Source organism: Gorilla gorilla, chromosome 13 (assembly GCF_029281585.2).
Source record: "Gorilla gorilla gorilla isolate KB3781 chromosome 13, NHGRI_mGorGor1-v2.1_pri, whole genome shotgun sequence".
Lineage (NCBI taxonomy): Eukaryota > Metazoa > Chordata > Mammalia > Primates > Hominidae > Gorilla > Gorilla gorilla.
The window spans coordinates 54535922-54553355 of record NC_073237.2 but is presented as its reverse complement, the minus strand read 5'-3'; the positions used below and the strand labels follow the sequence as shown (position 1 = coordinate 54553355).

The following is a 17434-nucleotide window of genomic DNA, read 5'->3' as shown; positions in this document are numbered from 1 at the left end:
ATTATTTTCTTTTTCTTTTTCTTTTTTCTTTGACGGAGTCTTGCTCTGTCACCAGGCTGGAGTGCAGTGGCATGATCTTGGCTCACTGCGACCTCCGCTTCTCGGGTTCAAGCAATTGTCTTGCCTCAGCCTCCCGAGTAGCTGGGACTACAGGTGTGCTGCCACCACACCCAGCTAATTTTTGTTTTTTTAGTAGAGACGGGGTTTCACCACGTTGCCCAGGATGGTCTAGATATCTTGACTTCATGATCCTTTTTCACATTTATTATGCCACTAGAATATTCTTAGAAATACATGCTAGCCACTTAATATCAATGTGACTGGAAAATCCTATAATTCTCATCATCCCTGCCCACTTATGAATCCCTTGCTTCGTCTGAAGACTCTTACTCATCCTCTGTACGGCAAACATTACCTTCTCTGTGAAGATTTGCTAGACTTATACACACCAGTATGGTTGTTCTAAACTCTGTAAAAACACAATTGTGTAGATCACTTACGTTAAACATTTCTGGTTGCTCATCAACAGCCAACCCACTCCCACATACATACACTTGCATTCCCTTCTAATAGATCTGCCTTCCATCATAGAATACGAAAATGTGAGATGCTTGATCTTGTAATGCTGCTTTCCAAATGTGGCCAGTGGCACTTAAGAGAGCCTGCCTGTACATTTCTGTAGAAGGTGTTCAGGCATGAGAAAATCAAAGCCTTTGAAGCAGTCATCTTGCAGTCACCGTGTGACTGTGGGTAAATAAACCCAAGAATGGAAATCCGAGGAAAGCAGAGTTACATACAATTAGGACTTTTCCTGAATCCTCCATGACATGTGTGTCACAGGAATAACCAAACCTGGAAATTTGAACTTTCTTGCTTGTTATGTTCGATGATAAACCCCTCTAAAATAAGGCAGTTTGGGTCTCACATCTGTTACTTATTTCTGATACACTGCTCTCATACACACCGTTCTAATTTATTGGCACACACAGTGAGCAATGAATAAATGTTTGTTGAATGAAAGCAACAGAGAATCACTTTCCCTTTCATATTCAGCTGCTACCCAACAAGATTATTAGTATTAGGTTGATGGAAAAGTAATCACGGTTTTTGCCATTGAAAGTAATGGCATTGCATTTCAGCAAGTAACTGGAAAGAAAATAAGGCCAAAAGGCACTTGTAGTGCACAGAATAAAAAACAAACTACACAATTTTTACACAGTGGGTATTTCATGCTAAACTATAGGAAAAAAATCATTAAATTAATTTATTGTGGTTTATGTAGATTGGGTAGCAGTTAAGATTTACATTGACTAAGTTTTATTTTAGCCACTAGAATGAATAAAATGCTATAAAGGGGAGCCAAAATGCTGAATTCCCATTTTAAAAATGATTTCTTCCATTAATTGTTTTCCTGTTCTCAATAATTCAACATTATAGAGCAGATAGCCCATTGAATTATATGGTTGTAATTAGGTTGTTCCTTTAGCATGTTTTATGCCTCAGTATTTTTATGCTTCCAAAAACATCTTATACTGGCTTTATATAAAGCTGTCTTTAAATGGAATTGTATTTTGCCTCAGAAAATATTGTACTAGACGCATATATTCTTTGTCCAAGTGTTAAAATTAAAATAATATTTTACCTATTTTTATATATATACTACAAATTTTCAAATGAAAGAAAGATTTTTGACACACTGATTATAAGCAAAACTTATTTAGATTTCTGTAAATCATTAAATATGTTTCTATGTATACGTGTGTATATACATAAATGTATCACTGTTATGACTAATCAAATTAGAATTAATCATTTTAAGTGTATAATCAATCATTATAAATTAACAGACAACAATTTATCTTCAAACTTTTCTAATAATGGAGAGTTCAGGACTTCCATTGGGAAAGGAACCTGGGCCTCTCCAGCCATGCCACAGATGTGTGTGCCCGAATAATGGGGTATTATAAACTGAAAAGCAAGGACTCCTGTCCGTCCTTTTGTGAAAACAAAATTCATTTCTGCACATAATTTCTTCCACACACTTGAGAAAGTAAAGTTCTACATCTTTTCTCCATATAAAGTTAACTTCTGTGTTTGTACCATCAAATATTTCACAAATCTTTATATTCACTTGTTTTTTTCTTTTATTTTCTTCACATGATCATGATCTCTCATGCATTTTATTTGCCAGAACTTAAATGGAACTAATTTTTTTTTCTAATAAAGTGTGAGAGTTACTACAGAATTATGGGAAATTTTACTTTCTTATTAGCCTCAGACATTCAATTATATATTGAATTGCAATTTAGGGCCTAAGTACAAATGCTACAGAAGTGTTAAGTCCAAAAAAAAAAAGCTTTGGGAAAAAAAACTTCATTTAATAAAGGTTTAATAAAGGTTAACATTCTTCACATTCATGATAGATATGGCAGTGTTTCTTCTCAAAAATGCTGCTTTGTTCTTATGCTTCAAAATGACTTCAGTGGTTTACAATATAATGATTATGAATTACTTCAAGTACATATTTTTCACAATGACAACTTTAATTGATATGCTCTAATTATTTTGGTTTAAACTAAATAGCTTATTATTTCCAATCATGAGTACTTTCTATATTTTTATATTAACACTTGACATATTTTCAATTATTTTTAGATATATTTCCAAATGTCATGTGAAAGTAATATTTGCTTTGTCAGTGTCATAAGATGTATTTTTAATGTGGGATAACAAATGTTTCAGTAATGTATAATTTAATTATGATAAGCATTTTTATCCTTGTTGGTTACAGTATTAGTATTTTATTTAAGTAATGAATTTAATTTATTCTAAAGTAAGTTTATGCACTATTACCTAAATAGAGACTTATAAATTCTAGCTGCTTCTGAACCAGGAAGGCAATTTTCTCCTGAAAGGTATTTTTATTTGTTGTTTATTTTGTTTTAATGCTCAGTGTGAATGCCTGGTGTCTTGAGAAAATGGAACCCCTTATTATATAAGTCTTTTGTGACAGACTCAACACTTTTATAGTAATTGTATAATTAACTTTCATAATGTGATACTTTAAGGAAAAATATGACATGCTGTGTTATATTCAGCACCGTAGTCAGATGTCCTAATTCACTAGTTTCAAGTGTTTCATTTCTGAACTGCTTACACATTTCCAATTTTGTCCAAATCCTTCAAGAAATTTAGAAATTTTATGATTCTTTTTTTAAATTTTATTATTATTATACTTTAAGTTTTAGGGTACATGTGCACAACGTGCAGGTTTGTTACATATGTATACATGTGCCGTGTTGGTGTGCTGCACCCAGTAACTCGTCATTTAGCATTAGGTATATCTCCTAATGCTATCCCTCCCCCCTCCCCCCACCCCACAACAGGCCCCAGAGTATGATGTTTCCCTTCCTGTGTCCATGTGTTCTCATTGTTCAATTCCCACCTGTGAGTGAGAACATGCGGTGTTTGTTTTTTGTCCTTGCGATAGTTTGCTGAGAATGATGGTTTCCACTTTCATCCATGTCCCTACAAAGGACATGAACTCATCATTTTTTATGGCTGCATAGTATTCCATGGTGTATATGTGCCACATTTTCTTAATCCAGTCTATCATTGTTGTACATTTGGGTTGGTTCCAAGTCTTTGCTATTGTGAATAGTGCCACAATAAACTTACGTGTGCATGTGTCTTTATAGCAGCATGATTTATAGACCTTTGGGTATATACCCAGTAATGGGATGGCTGGGTCAAATGGTATTTCTAGTTCTAGATCCCTGAGGAATCGCCACACTGACTTCCACAATGGTTGCACTAGTTTACAGTCCCACCAGCAGTGTAAAAGTGTTCCTATTTCTCCACATCCTCTCCAGCATCTGTTGCTTCCTGACATTTTAATGATCGCCATTCTAACTGGTGTGAGATGGTATCTGAACTGCTTACACATTTCCAATTTCCAATTTTGTCCAAGTCCTTCAAGAAATTTAGAAATTTTATGATTCTTAAGCAATTTTGCCTGAGAATGATAATTATAAAAATATGTGTAGATGTACATAACCATAATACAAAGCATTAGACAGCCAGATTTTAGCTGGTTTTACCAGATTTTGCCAACTTTCATCATAGGAGAATTCACATTTCTTTCAGACTCTCTTGGTACATATGAAAGAGATTTAGAATGAGTGTTTGGCTGAGCACATTTCAAATACGATGCAAATTTTAGAGAAATCTGAGAAACTTTTTAAAAAATTAGATAACCTTTAAATCCCTCACCCACTTTTAGAAAATAAGAAATTGGATGATATTTGAAGACGATTTCCTTGGAGAGAGTTGTGCCGCCTCCACTGACTTTAAAGAAATTTGAGGTGTAACCTATTCATCCCAAGTCAAGATTGAAAGACTCTGAGGAAACCATGTGGATGATTAAATAAACACCTGTGCTACAGTTCACGGAACACTTCAACCTCACCACTTGAGAAATATAAAGGGTAAGAAAAGATCCTAACCAAAGGAAGACGAGGCAGGCATGAACAGATCTCAAGAAACAGAAACTAGAGATTAACTCATGATACTTCAGGGCTAAGGAAGGGTTAAGCAATGGATCTCAGTAGAATTCACCACTTGCATAACCAGTGCTGCTCTAATATGTCTCTTGCAATTGATGGTGTTTCTGGAGAAACCACAAATGCACTGATGAGAAAGTGCCAGCTTTAAATAACGACCAGTCCAAGCCAATGCCAGTTAACTAAAAATTTGAGTGCTCCTCATACAGTTCTTTCACCATGTCCCAAAGCCAAACATTCTAAAACTGCCTTTGGCTAGCTGGAGGAGGAGAAATAGTACAAAGATTGAACAAGGAGATGGAAAGAAGCTGATGACTCCATCTTTCTTAGACTACTAGCCTACAAATGGCACAAACTTGGCAGAGAAGAGAAGTCTCAACATTAAATAACTATGGGACTGGAAATAAACTGACATTGTTTAAAAGATCTGAAATGATTGTGAACATATTTTTTAGCATCTAAAAATTACTAGAAAAGTCAAGTTGCCTGCCTAAGTTTCTCAAGAGTCATGGAAAAAACTGTTTTAATAGAGTGAATCAAAAAAGACAATGATGGACAAAAAATCGTTTTTGTTTATCTTAGCCCATAATCTATGCTCATCCTTTGGAGCAGTCACAGTACAGTTACAATAATAAACCTGCCATCACAAGGGGGCATTTTTTTCTCAATAGAGGAGCACTGTCAGTAATTGTAAACAGCAGAATCTGAACCTCCCCACAATTTCAGTGTAGTTTTCACAATAGACAATATTATGTATCATGACTTTGACACAACCATCACGGTGGGGACTAGATTCCATGTACATTATACATTTACAAGAATTATTTCCTCAGAAAAAGGAAGTTGCGGTCTCACAAGCAAGTAAGACACTTGGTTTAGTGAGTGTCTTAAAAAAAAAAAAAAAAAGACGTGAGAAGGATATAAAATTGCAACACACCACTAAACCTACAGTGCTTCTCAGGTGACAGAGAAATAGCTCCAATCGATTTTAACATCCCATTAAAGCCAGCCAGCAAACCAGAGAATGTATTGTCTGCAATAATAAAGCATTTCTCTAGAGACTTGGCCTTGGTAAAATAAATAAAAAGGGGCAATTCTTTCTATTAATTCAGTTCACTCGGGCCATTGATAGGAATTAGAGTCAGATTCCTGAAAATCTTACACTTGGGGGGAAATGTCTGCTATAAATAAATAGAAAGTGAAATACAATGTGAATGATTATATCATATATCTGTAGGTAACCAAAATTTCCTCTTCCAGTAATTAAAATATATGTTTAAGTGAATGAATGGGAACTTTTAATCATGTTGTTAAAAATAGTTGTTTGAGATAAAAGCACAGGCAATAAAGCTGGGGGGAAAAGAGGTAGACAGAATTTGACCTTTTCCAAGCTGTCAGGAAAACAAAGATTCTCTAGTTCACAAACATGGCCCACTATCATGGAGAGATACATAGGTAACTCCTTCCAACAGTATTTTGGGTCTGCTAAGTTTCTGTACAAAAGTGCCAAAACATGATTAATATTTGGTCAAGTGTAAGCATGTCACGAGTTTAATAAAATATAAAAGGATAAGAGAAGAATATACATGTTCAGTCAATATATGTGGAAGCATTTGTTATAATAATATATGGCACATAAGGTTATTCTCCTTGATACTGCCTATTGAAAAATTTTGAGCATTGAACTTGTCATGGTTATGGCAAAAAATACATTTTTCCTAAAAATATTTCTATAAATATATATGCACATATATGTAACAGAAACTACTAAAGTATTAATGAAATAAAATCATACAGATTGAAGTTTCCAGTAAAAGGCATTGAACTAAATGGTAAAATATAACAGCATTACCTCTTACTTTGATATGAATTGCCTTTTTCTCCTTTAGATGAGGGTGACTATTTTGTTTTTCCTAATGGATTTTGTTTCCATTGATGAATTTTAAACATGGCTTAAAAATATATTGGATTAAGTTTTTCTTATTCCTGTAATATTTCCCACCTGTCCATTGATGGGTCATATGATTTGACTTTGTCCCCATGCAAATCTCATCTTGAATTCCCATGTGTTGTGGGAGGGACCTGGTGGGAGGTAAATGAGTCATGAGGGCGGGTCTTTCTCGTGCTGTTCTTATGATTGTGAATAAGTCTCACAAGATCTGATGTTTTTTAAAAAATGAAGTTTCCCTTCACAAGCTCTCTTCTCTTGTCTGCTGCCATGTGAGACGTGCATTTCACCTTCTGCCATGATCATGAGGCCTCCCCAGCCATGTGGAACTGTAAGTCTATTAAACCTTTTTCTTTTGTAAATTGCTCAGTCTCGGGGATGTCTTTACCACCAGTGCGAAAATGGACTAATAGAGTAAATTGGTACCCGTAGAGGGGGGCGCTGCTGAAAAGATACCCAAAAATGTGGAATTGACTTCAGAATTGTGTAACAGGCAGAGGTTGCAACAGTTTGGAGGGCTCAGAAGAAGACAAGAAAATGTAGGAAAGTTTGGAACTCCCTAGAGACTTGTTGCATGGCTTTGACCAAAATGCTGATAATGATATGGACAATGAAATCCAGACTGAGGTGGTCTCAGATGGAGATGAGGGACTTGTCGGGAACTGGAGCAAAGGTGACTTTTGCTATTTCTTACCAAAGAGACTGGCAGCATTTTGTCCATGCCCTAGATATTTGTGGAACTTTGAACTTGAGGGGGATGATTTAGGCTATCTGGTGGAAGAAATTTCTAAGCAGTAAAGCATTCAAGAGGTGACTTGGGTCCTGTTAAAGGCATTCAGTTTTATAAGGAAAGCAAAGCATAAAAGAAAATCCCATTTTCGAGGAGAAATTCAAGTCGGCTGCAGACATTTGCATAAGTAATGAGGATTCAAATTCTAATCACCAAGACAATGAGGAAAATGTCTCCAGGGCATGTCAGAGGTCTTCACAGCAACCCCTGCCATCACAGGCCCAGAAGCCTAGGAGATGGCAGGGTGGGGCCCAGGGTCCCTGGGCTGTGTGCAGCCTAGGGACTTGGTGCCCTGTGTCCCAGCTGCTCCAGTTGTGGCTGAAAGGGGCCAACATACAGCTCAGGCCATGGCTTCAGAGGGTGCAAGCCCCAAGTCTTGGCAGCTTCCATGTGGTGTTGAGCCTGTGACTACACAAAAGTCAAGAACTGGAGTTTGGGAACCTCTGCCTAGATTTCAGAGGATGTACAGAAATACCTGGATGTCCAGAAAGAAGTTTGCTGCAGGGGTGGGGTGCTCATGGAGAACCTCTGCTAGGGCAGTGTGGAAGGGAAATGTGGGGTTGGAGCCCCCATACAGAGTCCCCACTGGGGCGCTGTCTAGTGGAGCTGTGAGAAGAGAGCCACCATCCTCCAGACCCCAGAATGGTAGATCCACTGACACCTTATACTGTGCACTTGGAAAAGCCACAGACAGTCAATGCCACCTTGTGAAAGCAGCTGGGAGGGAGGCTATACCCTGCAAAGCCACAGGGGCAGCCATGGGAACCCATCTTTTCCAACAGCATGACCAGGATGTGAGACATGGAGTCAAAGGAGATCATTTTGGAGCTTTAAGATTTGACTGCCCTGCTGGATTTTGGATTTGCATGGGGCCTGTAGCCTCTTTGTTTTGGTCAATGTCTCCCATTTGGAATGGCTGTATTTCCCCAGTGCCTGTATCCCTATTGTATCTAGGAAGTAACTAATTTGCTTTTGATTTTACAGGCTCATAGGCAGAAGGAACTTGCCTTGTCTCAGATGAGACTTTGGACTGTGGACTTTTGAGTTAATGCTGAAATGAGTTAAGACTTTGAGGGTCTGTTAGGAAGACATGATTGGTTTTGAAATATGAGAACATAAGATTTGGGAGGGGCCAGGGACAGAAAGATGTGGTTTGGCTGTGTCCCCACTCAAATTTCATCTTGAATTTCCAGGTGTTGTGGGAGGGACCAGGTGGGAGGTAATTAACCATGCGGGCGGGTCTTTTCTGTGCTGTTCTCCTGATAGTAAATAAGTCTCATAAGATCTGATGGTTTTTGAAAGAATGGAATTTCACTGAAAAAGCTTTCTTCTCCTGTCTGCCACCGTATAAGATGTGCCTTTCACCTTCCGCCATGATTGTGAGGCCTCCCCAGACATGTGGCACTGTAAGTCTCTTAAACCTCTTTCTTTTGTAAATTGCCCCAGTCACAGGTATGTCTTTATCAGCAGCATGAAAATGGACTAACACAATGGGTTTGACAAGGTTTTGTGAGTGAAATGATAAGATAGGTGAGAAGGTGAGAAAGGAGTCAAATATATTTCTAGGTTTCTTTTGGGGAAACTGGGTAGATGACCCTTTAATTCACAGAAATGAGAAAACAAAAGAAAAGGGGTTTGTGATAATATGAATTCAATTTTCACATATTTTAAGGTAAGCAGCTAATGTGCTATCGAATAGATATGTTGATTTGTTTCTCAGAAATGAGGCCTTAGGAGTACCTATTGGTTTGAGTGTCACGAGATAGAAATGACCCTTGAAGCTACAAGAGTAGATGAGTTCTATCATGAAAGCTATAGACTGAAAAGAGAAGAAACATGAGTGACTAGACTAATGTTAACTCCTAGGAGGGATACCTGGGAGAAGGAAAGGCTCCGGGAAATAAGAAGGGTCAAATATATGAGGGGCCTGGTGATGGGTGAGAAAAAGACTGGATTCCACATGGAGAATCTATCCCATAGAAAAATTCCAGTTAAGAAAATCTTGGTTTTGATCAATGGTATCCTGTGTCCTGAACACTGCCCATGGATTATTTAGTGAAGATACAAACCAAGTAATTTGTCATACTCCCATCCCGCTTCATCTTCACCTTCGGACTCTATGGTTTGTCATTTTATTCACAAGCAACCTTGAACTTTGAGTACAAAGCTGCTTAAATCTTCATTGTGTTCTGGGAAAGTAGCAAACTAACTTTTCCCTATTTAAGTGTTTGGTAGATAGTAGATAACACAGATACCTTTGTGAAGTGAATGACTACTCAGAAAAAACCCAATGCAAAATGAAAGAGCAAAATAGATTAATCTATCTGTGCTTGTCTTTCTGTAGAGGAAAAGTATGGACAAATTCCAGGGTCCAAGTATAGATAATGTAGCGCCAGGTAGTAATTTTTTTTTAAGACAAGCTAATAATATGCACTATGACTTGGTTAGGCAGAAATTGATCCCCAAAATATAGCTGAATTTAAGTGAATTATCTAACAGCTGGGTGACCTGTGAAAAATGCCATAATCAATACTTTACTGGTTAATACTGTCAACTCGATTGGATTGAAGGATGCAAGTATTGATCCTGGGTGTGTCTGTGTGGGTGTTGCCAAAGGAGATTAACATTTGAGTCAGTGGGCTGGGGAAGGCAGACCCACCCTTAATCTGGCAGGCACCATCTAATTAGCTGCCAGTGAATATAAAGCAGGCAGAAAAATGTGAAAAGGTGAGACTGTCCTAGCCTCCCAGCCTACATCTTTCTCCAGTGCTGGATGCTTCCTGCCCTGGAACATTGGACGCCAGGTTCTTCAGTTGTGAGACTCGGACTGGCTCTCCTCCTCCTCAAGCTTGCAGACAGCCTATTGTGGGACCTTGTGATCATGTACATTAATAATACTTAATAAACTCCATATATATATATATATACATACACACACACACACACACACACACACACATATATCCTATTAGTTCTGTCCCTACTACAAATACCTCTTTAAGGATTCACAGAGTTGTGCCCGCAGGGCCTATTTTTTTTATAGAGTTTACTAGATTCGTAGATCAAAGGAATGATGTAGACACAATGTATCTGTATTTCAGAAAGGTATGCATATTTTTTGAAGACAAGAGATGGTGAATTGACCCCTGGATAACATAAAATTTAAAAGGATTTTGAATTGGTTCAGCAGTATTAGGTTTTGAATGAGAAGTCCCAAATAAGTGGAATCAGGAATTAGGAATGCTTTCATATTAAAGATTTAATGAAGGCTGCCTAGTCTGGAATGTCTTGAATTTGTCACTTAACATCCTACCTGCCTAGTTTTGGATTTGAACTGAGGATTAATTAAATGTGAGCTACTATTGGAAGGAGTAGGAATGGGAAGATCTCGATTAATACTCAACACTGAAAGGAAGTTATCTGATACACTGTGAAAAACAACTGTTTTATAGAATTGGTGGTTCACACATGCAGAAACAACTTGGGTTAAATGATTTCTTACTATAGCCATTTAATTTTCCCCTTTTCTCTTCATAGTGTAACATCTTGTAGCCCAAAACTAAAGACATTACTAAGAAAAAAATTAGTAAGCTTATCCATGACTAAGGGATTCTACAATACAGTGATCATAAATGATGTGTGCCAACAGATGGCAACTTGCCAAGATATCTTTGGAGATATTCTATGGGACACAAGTTATCCTTCCCTATTATTTGACTCTTCAATTCTCTATAACTACCTGCCTGAAATTCTTTCACTCCCTAAACTTTCCAGAACAGGAATATTCAGATGAGATCCCTGGGGACTCTTCTATGTCTCCTCAAACTCTTGATATAGTGAATTTTTTCCACATCAGCCACATGTACAAGCTTACTTGTATGTATAAATGTAAAAACACACTTGCTACCTTGCCACATGCAGTATATCTATTCAATCTAATGCTTAGAATTAGTATTTTTGAAGAATCATTTAGTGTCAAATAGAACTTCTGGAAGTTGATAAAAATCAGGAGAAGGAGAGGATTTTTAGGATTGATTGGGATTCCCAAAATTTTATTCTATTAATTTCCGTACATGACTTTTTTGTTATATCTTTTTACATTTCAACTGTATGCAATTTATATTTTTTTACTATTATTTATCTATAAAGATAGCAGTAAATTTACATGATTTTATAGCAATGTATATGAACTTGAGTGCAGATTGAGTATTTTTAACTGATGAAGTATTTCACCCAAACCTCCACTAATCAGAAAGTGAGGGCATGAGAAGTGCTGCTGAGTCTGTAGTTTACATGAATTGGGAAAGTTGAAATTAACTAATGGCAACCTGGATGCGATAAATATTTTAAGGAGCATGTAAGTGTGTGTGTGTATGAGTGTGTTTCTGTACATGTACCTATAGAAACACACTCATACACACACACACTTACATGCTCTTAAAATATTTATGAGAGAGAGAGAGTTGGCAAATGGGGAGGAGTGTTGCTGAGAAACATGATACCAAGAAATACTAATGCTATATACTGGTAAGAGAGAAACAATGCATTGAAACATAATAGCTACATATTTGACTTTATGGCATAAAATTTATATATAATAAGTGTAGTGTATTAGCTTTTTAAAAGTCATAGCTTCAGATCTCTTCGTGGATCCTCACTCAGCTATTGCTTGTGAGCCAAGGTGTCGATATATATAATATTCTAAAAATTAGCTATAAGTAATACTAGCACAACTTTAAAATTAAAAATACTTTTTATTCCAGCACATAATTTTCATTTTATATCTATAAGTTTTAATATCACTCCTATTACTAGAGTAATTAAAAACAAAAGTAAAATCATATTATAATTATTTTTAAAAAAGAATTATTCTGTAATTAGTCAAGCAATGATGTTGACATCTTTTGAATCATGCTAGTTTTACCTTACGGCCAAGCCAAAGACTGTATTAAATTGAGCATTAAAAAGAAAAATTAGAATGAGTGAGACTTACCAATGTACAGCTTCCCCCTACAAGATGATTTTATAGCTGGAGGATGAAAAGTATCAAACTCCTCAAGATTTCCCTGAAAGGAAAAGTGAGAGATAGCTTTAATTCACATTCTCTGGCAGTTGTATTATGTCACATTTAAGTCAATTGATCAGATAAAAAAGGAAAACAGGAAAAACTGCCTTGTAGATAAATGAAATTAACAAATTAAGGCTAAGAAATGATACCTTAAAATGAGAGTCTATATTATTTCTTTGATGTAAAGTATTGTAGCCTATAATATTTAAAGAATATACAGAATCTTTTAGAAGAATCAATATCATTAAAATGGCTATACTGCCCAAAGCAATCTACAGATTAAGTGCTATTCCTATTTCACTACTAATGTCATTCTTCACAGAATAAGAAAAAACTATTCTAAAATTCATATGGAAAAAAAATCTTGCTCTGATATAAAAGTTCATGCTGTAGGACACTAATCTGTTGATTAACCACAAACCCACTTTTTTAATGCCAAACGATTGTCTTCAATTCACAAATAAAGTTAAAGCTAAATTTATCATACTGACATTCTTTCTTACGATAATCTCTGATTATTTAACCTCTATTCCTTCTGCTAAATCATTTCTTGCACATAAATTCCTGCCTTTTACTATTTCTTCTTCTCGCATTCTGTCTCAGCTCCTGGCTCTACTTTTTTTTTTTTTTTTTTTTTTTTTTAAGAACTTTTAAGTTCAGGGGTACATGTGCAGGTTTGTTACATAGGGAAACGTGTCATAGGCATTTGTTGTGCATATTATTTCATCACCGGGGTATTAAGCCTAATGCCCATTAGTTATTTTTCCTGATCCTCTCCCTCCTCTCAACCTCCACCCTCCAATAGGCCCCAGTGTATGTTATTACCATCTGTGTGTCCATGTGTTCTCATCATTTAGCTCCCACTTATAAGTGAGAACATGCAGTATTTGGCTTTCTGTTCCTGCTTTAATTTTCTAAGGATAATGGTCTCTGGCTGCATCCAACAAAGTCCTGCACAGGAAATGATTTTGTTCTTTTTTATGGCTGCATAGTATTCCATGATATATATGTAGCACATTTTCTTTATGCAGTCTATTATTGATGGTCATTTAGGTTGATTACATGTTTTTGCTATTGTGAATAGTGCTGCAATGAACATACACGTGCATGTGTCTTTATAATAGAACAATTCATATTCCTTTGAGTATATAGTAATAGGATTGCTGGGTCGATTTTATTTTTGTCTTAAGGTCTTTGAGTAGTCTCCACACTGTCTTCCACTGTGGTTGAACTAATTTACACTACTACCAACAGTGTATAAGCATTCCTTTTTCTCCACAACCTTGCCAGCATGTATTATTTTTGACTTTTAATAATAGCCATTTTGACTAGTGTGAGACAGTATCTCATTGTGGCTTTAATTTGCATTTCTCTAATGATCAATGATGAGCTTTTTTTCAATGTGGTTGTTGGCCGCATGTAGGTCTTCTTTTGAGAAGTGCCCTTTGCCCACTTTTTAATGGGGTATTTTTTTTTCTTGTAAATTTGTTTAAGTTCCTTATACATACTGGATATTAGACCTTTGTCATAGGAATAGTTTGCAAAAATTTTCTCCCATTCTGTAAGTCGTCTATCTGTTGATAATTTCTTTTGCTGTGCAGAAGCTCTTTAGTTTAATTTGATCTCATTTGTTGATTTTTACTTCTGTTGCAATTGCTTTTGGCATCTTCGTCATGAAATCTTTGCCCACGCCTATGTCCTGAATGGTGTTGCCTAGGTTATCTTCCAGGGTTTTTTATAGTTTTAGGTTTTACATTTAAGTCTTTAATTTCTGGCTCTTCTTACTTCCCTATATAGGTTGACCCTTGGTCTACCTCTCCACACCCTCATCATTTCAGCCTTCCTTCAGTCTCACCACCCTGCTAATTAACAACTCCAGACCAATCTTACAGTCCATTTCCCCCATCCCAAATGTTATGGTGCCCAAATATGATAGCTTGAGTTCCTTATTCATGAAATTCCTTATTAGTGGTTTCCTGCTCAATAATAAAAGTTTACTTCATTAAAAAAAAAATAGGCATGAAAAGATAAGTGAGTAAATACCAGCAAGACAGCATGCTTCTGACAACTAACTTTGGCCCTTGTTCAGGAAGCAGAAAATCTATATCTTCATTTGTTTGTGTTTAAAACTTAGGAGGACATAGGTGAGTGTCTAAATCATGGGGTGGAACATACCTGACCAATGATCATTTCAGATTCCCACTGGTCTGTAGGTCTAAAATAAACTTCACTCTTGGATATTCAACATTGGTATCTGGCAGTATACCCACTGATACTTATACTGCATATCTCCCAAATAAATGCAGTATTAGGTATTTCAAAGAAAGATACAAATTTAATAATTATTTTAATAAAAGTCAGAACAGGTTAAGACTGACAGTCTGCATACACTAGTGGAATCTCTGCTTTCTCAGGCCTATTTTAATCCCTTTCTCCTTGACATCTAAGACATACAAATGGTAGATTGTTGACAGGTCAATGATCATCAGTGTGTTACCCACATGCTTAATTCCCTGACGTATTTCCCTGTTAAGCCTGGATAAACATTCTAAAGCCCTTTTGCTTATTAAGCATCAAGTTTATCAGCATTTAAGCATCATACTCAGATCATAGCCCACCATAAAATGAAAACTGATCACTTAGATATCAAATCAGATAGCAGCAAGGCACACATACACACACTCATGCACACACACACACACACACAATTTTGCCAGGATTCCACAAAGAGCACAAATACTTTTTTTTTTTAATTTTATTTCATTTTATTATATTTTTGAAATGGAGTCTGGGTCTGTCACCAGGCTGGAGTGCAGTGGTGCAATCTCGGCTCACTACAACCTCCACCTCCTGGGTTCAAGTGATTCTCCTACCTCAGCCTCCCAAGAAGCTGGATTACAGGCACGTACCACCACACCCCACTAATTTTTGTATTTTTAGTAGAGACAGGGTTTCATCATGTTGGCCAGGATGGTCTCGATCTCTTGACCTTGTGATCTGCCCGCCTCGGCCTCCCAAAGTGCTGGGATTACAGTCCTGAGCCAAATTTTTATTATTTATTTATTTATTTATTTATTTATATATTTATTTATTTAGATAGCACCTCACTCTGTTGCTCAAGGTGAGTGCAGTGGCATGATCATGGTTTACTGCAGCTTCAATCTCCCAGGCTTAAGTGATCCTACCACCCCAGTCTCCTTGAAGTAGCTGGGACTACAGGTATGTGCCACCATGCCTAGCTAATTTTTTAATGTTTTGTTTTGAAGAGACAGAGATTCACTATGTTGCCCAGAATGGTCTTGGACTCCTGGACTCAAGCAGTCCTTCTGCCTCAGCCTCCCAAAGTGCTGGGATTACAGCACCATGCACCATAAAATAATATTTAAAATAGAAAACCGATATGGCGTGGATCTTTGTCCCCACCCAAATCTCATATCAAATCATAATCCTCAATGTTGGAGGTGGGGCCTGGTGGGAGATGATTGTATCATGGGGGCAGTTTCTAATGTTTTAACACCATCCCCCTTGGTGGTGTTGCAGCATGAGTGAGTAACAATGAGATCTGTTGTTTAAAAGTGTGCAGCACCTCTCTGCACCCTTCCTCCTGTTGCGGCCATATGAAGATGCCTGCTCCAGCTTCACCTTCTGCCATGAGTAAAAGCTCCCTGAGGACTCCCCAGCCATGCTTTGGTATATTGTGGAAATGTAAACTAATTAAACCTCTTTTATTTATAAATTACTCAGTCTTGAGTATTTCTTTATAGCAGTGAAAAAAAAAAACAAGCTAATTCAGAAACTGACACATTCACTTTACATTTAAGGGGTGGTTTAACCAAGACAAGTTCTCCATGGGAATTGACTACTAATATTTGAGAGAGGATCAATCTTCATTTTCTTGGAAAAGATGTCATTTATCTTACATGCAAAAAGACGTTTTGTTAACCTGCAACTTTAATATCTAGAAAATAATTCCATTGAAGGTAGCTTTAAAGAGAGCTCAAATATCTCATCTTAAATGAGAAAGAAAAATGAAACAAACGAAGCTCTTATAGGCTTTGCATCCTACATAGTTATTATGTTCTTCATTTTCTTTTCAGTCATGTTCTCTCAAAAAGTAGTTTAATTTCACTACCTCTATTTCCAAACCTTTCATCACACCTTGTATATGAGAGTCTATCTACAGACATAAATATGTCTGAAATTGCCAATGACCTTCATATTGATAATTCCAAATGCAGACTTGAATTTATTTTATCTGTCATATCTCATATTTGGTTCTACTGAACATGAGTACCATTTTACAACTTATCTCCTGATTTCCATGATGCCACTTTTCTCTTGTTTTCTTCCTGTAACTCTATTTATTCCTTCTTAATTATTGACCATGTATATCTCATGAAATTTCTTCTCAGGATTTCATCTTTAACATTTTGCCCTTATCATTCTACAACATCTCTCATGATGGCCTAATACAAAGCCATGGCTTGAATAATAACCTATTACTGATAAATCCCAAATATATAGCCCCCAAATTAGACATTTTTACATCAATATCCCAAAGACACCTTTGATTCAACTTGTGAAAATATCCAATTACCTTTATTCTATTAATCTGATTTTGTGTTCTCTATCTCAGTGAACAATAACAATAGATAACATTGATTAAGCACTTATAATGTATCTTACACTTCTGATATCTTATGTAGTTACTCCACAACCTCATATTGGAGATACTAATATTATCACCATTTTGAAAATCACAGAACTGATCCTCAAAGAGGTAAAGTTACTTGCCTGAATTCACACAGCTAATAATTATTAGAGTTGGGACCTGAACAGACTGCCTGCACACTTCAACATTACACCTTGAAAATATTTGCCCAGTTGCACAAATCAGATAATTTGGACTCACTTTATATTTTTCTTTTATTCATCTATTCTCAGAGAACTGTAATCACTTAGTTCTCTAGATTATGGGTATAAAATGTTGTATTATTATTGTGTCTATTCCCTCCCCTCAATCCCTATGGCCCTGACCTTGGTTTATATCCTCATTTCTCTCCCAG

General features: G+C 36.5%; 1 protein-coding gene across 39 annotated transcripts in view; it reads right to left on the bottom strand.

Annotated features, from left to right (window-relative positions):
* The window catches only part of PTPRD (protein tyrosine phosphatase receptor type D), a 2298568-nt gene that overhangs the window by 1707102 nt on the left and 574032 nt on the right, over positions 1-17434 (bottom strand). For all 39 annotated transcript variants that reach the window (XM_055350539.2, XM_055350541.2, XM_055350534.2 and 36 more), the window contains exon 3: positions 12294-12366. The gene's annotated coding sequence lies outside the window, so the exon portion shown is untranslated. The remainder of the gene's footprint in view (positions 1-12293; positions 12367-17434) is intronic.